Source organism: Vitis vinifera, chromosome 11 (genome assembly GCF_030704535.1).
Source record: "Vitis vinifera cultivar Pinot Noir 40024 chromosome 11, ASM3070453v1".
NCBI lineage: Eukaryota > Viridiplantae > Streptophyta > Magnoliopsida > Vitales > Vitaceae > Vitis > Vitis vinifera.
The window spans coordinates 11,366,072-11,369,879 of record NC_081815.1 but is presented as its reverse complement, the minus strand read 5'-3'; the positions used below and the strand labels follow the sequence as shown (position 1 = coordinate 11,369,879).

Below are 3,808 nucleotides of genomic sequence, written 5' to 3'. Positions count from 1 at the left end.
TCCTTCCTAAAATGTCGTCTCTTATAATTGAATTTCCTGATTTCTCTGGATGACCATTATCTATACTCGGCAGATTGATTGCACTGAAATGATAAAAGCAGTGCTTTGATTTCTCAGACGCAAAACATATAAACTAAGAGTAAGAGTATCTAGGGTGCAGAATGTCAGGAGCAAGATGCAATCTTAGGAGGCTTTTTGACAGCATTGATAAATACGATGATGGGGCATTCTACTTGCTCCAGAGAAACAAACACCACTACAAGGTCAAAACCCCGTGGTGATGTTAGGACGCCAACACCCAATGGATTGGGTGGACCTGATCTCCCAGAGCGTGAAAGCATGTTTGGCTCCATGTTAGATAGCGATTCACTAAGTCAGATTACGCAAAATCCTGCTATATCGCAAATGATGCAGTGCTTACTTTCCAGTCTTCCCGGAAACAAGCAGATCCGAAACCAGAGAGACTTTCCAAAATTTGCCTTTGATTTGAGTTCATGAACAAGTGGTTCTACAGAAGAAGACTCATACATGATCGAGTTGCGACCAAACTCTTCAAACCAAGCATCTGGAACCCGCGAACTCCTTTTGCAGAAACTGCATCTTCTCCCGGGCCCCATACCTGCATGGCCACCTTTTTTTAGGTGTGCAATTCCTGAAGCTGATGCCGATACAAGACTGGTTTTGACTAGTGACAGCATCTAGTGTGGAATCGTGTAAAGACAAACAGCACACAACTGAAGAACAGAATTGCAACAGCTTCAGCCATGTCCTTTCCGGAAGCTTCTGCCATGCCAGCTATTTGTTAGATTTTGTTTTGATCAGTTAGCAGATTAGTTAGCAACAGATTAGTAAGCAAAACAGAACACTTTGCCTTTGTATATATAAACAGAGTACAACCAACCTTTGTTCCAGTAATGAGAAAAATAAACTTCAGTCCCTCCAATATTTGTTTTCTGGCTCCATCATTTTCTTCTATTTTCTTTTCTTAGTCACCAAACAGTTTCTTCACATGGTATCAGAGCTCTCATTTTTCTCTCTTCAAGCAAGAGAATGTCTCAATCACATTCTGGATTTGTCTCTGCTGCACCAAGCCTGAACGTGTTGCAAAAGACAAATGTGTCTTCTCGATTCACAACCACTCTTAGCACAACACACTCAATCAAACTCGATCGAGATAATTTTCTCTTATATATGGAAATCTCAAGTATTACCTGCAGCTAGAGGTCACGGCATTGAAGGCTACCTGTTTGGCTACAACCACCAGAATTCCTGGAATCTCAAGATTGAGATGGACATAATGTCAGGATTATTAATCCTGAATTTGAACAATGGAACAGAGAAGATCAATTACTACTGAGTTGGTTGCTTTCGTCTTTATCAACTGTAATCCTGAGCCAAGTTGTTCGCTGCACCATTTCACATGAACTCTAGATAACCTTGGAGCACTTGTTTACCTCAAAATCAAAAGCAAAACTGCTACAACTCAAGATGCAATTATAGTCATTAAGAAAAGGATCTATGACAATGAGTGATTACTTTGCTAAGATGGAAAATATTGCAGATCAGTGTGCAATGGCTGGTTGTTTTGTCAGTGAAGAAGATTTGATACTTTATATTTTAGCAGGACTAGGATCAGAATATGATCCAATTGTATCCAGTATTACCACCCGTAATAGCACTGATCATCTTTCTCTAAAGGAGATTCATGCTCTTCTACTCAATCAAGAAAATAGAATTGAGCAATTATATGCAACCAATTCATATTCACACCATTTATCTGCCAATTTTGTTGCTCATAAAAATGGAGAAAATCATGGTCATGGAAAAGGAAACTTGAACCCTTGAGGTCGAGGCAGAGGAAGAAATGGAGGTTTTTTCAGCAAAAGCAATGGAAATAAACCTATTTGCCAAATTTGTGGAAAACAAGGGCACATAGTTCTTAATTGCTGGCATAGAATGAATGAGAACTTTCAGCTTACATCATCCTCTACTAACAGCAACAACAACTATAAGACAACAGTCTACATGGCCACACCAGATATAGTGATTGACCCAAGTTGGTATGCTGATAGTGGAGCTACAAATCATGTTACAGCTGAGATGAATAATCTGAGCTTGAAGAAACGATATGAAGGATAGGAGAAGCTAATGATTGGAAATGGTAAGAGTCTTGACATTACACACATAGGTCACCCATATTTTCCAATACCTTATGTCAAATCATTACACCTCAAAAACATCCTTAGAGTGCCTGAAATTACTAAAAACTTAGTCAACATCTCCATACTTACTGCTGATAATCATATATTCATAGAATTTCACTCTGACTTTTGCCTTGTAAAGGGCAAGACTACAAAGAATGTGCTACTGCTAGGTAGACTTAAAGATGGCCTATACCTGCTGACTGAACCTCAACCTACTGCTGCATCCCAAAACAGAAAAACTCCAAGGCCTTTTACTTCAAATTCTAACATGTCTATTAGCAGTTATCATCCAAACAACTCTTGTAATTCAGTTTGTTGCTCAATGATTGTTTCTGATGATGATCCCAATGTCTGGCATAGAAGGCTTGGTCAGCCCTCTACCAGAATTTTAATTCAAGTGATAAAGACTTGTAGCTCTTCAATTCAGATTGTTCAGCTTGCCAATATGGTAAAAGTCATGTGTTACATTTTCCAAGTTCAGAAACCAAAACTACTGCCCTTCTTGAGCTCATTCACTCGAATATATGGGGAGCATCACTTGTAAATTCCACTGCTAGTTACAGGTACTGCATTCACTTCTTGGATGATTATACTAGGTACACATGGATCTATCCCCTTAAATTTAAACCTGAAGCCTTTTCAGTCTTTAAACAGTTCAAGGTTTTAATAGAAAAATCTCTGAATAAATCCATCAAGTGTGTCCAAACAGATTGAGGTGGAGAATATAGCTCATTTCAAAATTTTCTTGCTCAAAATGGTAAAACAGAGAGAAAACATCGTCATATTGTAGAACTTGGTCTTACCTTATTAGCCCAAGCGTCTATACCACTCTCATTTTGGTGGAAGGCATTTTTCAATCTCTGTTTACTTGATTAATAAACTTCCCATTCCTATTCTTTCACATGATTCACCATTCCAAAAACTGTTTGGTTATACACCAGATTATCATTTCCTCAAAACATTTGGATGCACCTGTTTTCCCCATCTGAGACCTTATAACTCTCACAAGTTGCAGTTTCGCTCTTCTAAATGCCTATTTTTGGGCTACAGTTCAACTCATAAAGGTCATCTTTGTTTACATCCTTTTGGAAAAATTTACATTTCTCGTAATGTAATATTCAATGAGCATGAATTCCCTTATTCTGAACTACTTGGTTTGAAATATGATGTTTCTCATCCCATATCTCTTCAAGAGTCTTCATCGTTGTTCACAACTTTTTGTTCGTGTTATGCAGCTGTAGTGAGGAACATGATCAGGCCTAGAACAAACTTACTTCCTGTAGCTTCCGCCATAGCTTCTGGAATCCAATATGGGTTACCACAACCAACTCAAATCCCACTCTTAGATGTTCATACCTCACCTACCTCACAACCATCTATGTCTTTATCTGCTCATGCTCCAGCTCCATGTCACCCCATGATTACTAGAGCCAAAGCTGGCATTTTTAAACCAAAAGTGTATGCTGCCCTCAAACATCCCTTAAGTTTCTCACTTGGTCCTATTGAACCTATGTGTGTAAAGCAAGTTCTTGCTGATCCAAATTGGAAGATAGAAATGAAAGAAGAATACAAGGCTTTAATGAGAAATGACACATGGGACTTGG

At 38.6% G+C, this 3,808-nt stretch overlaps 1 non-coding gene across 1 annotated transcript; it reads left to right on the top strand.

The window, feature by feature from the left end:
• Positions 1–1,584: 1,584 nt before the first annotated feature.
• On the top strand, positions 1,585–1,684 carry LOC132254698 (small nucleolar RNA Z247). Its single transcript, XR_009467003.1, has one exon. It is a non-coding gene; the product is annotated as a small nucleolar RNA Z247 (small nucleolar RNA).
• The last annotated feature ends 2,124 nt before the right edge of the window (positions 1,685–3,808 follow it).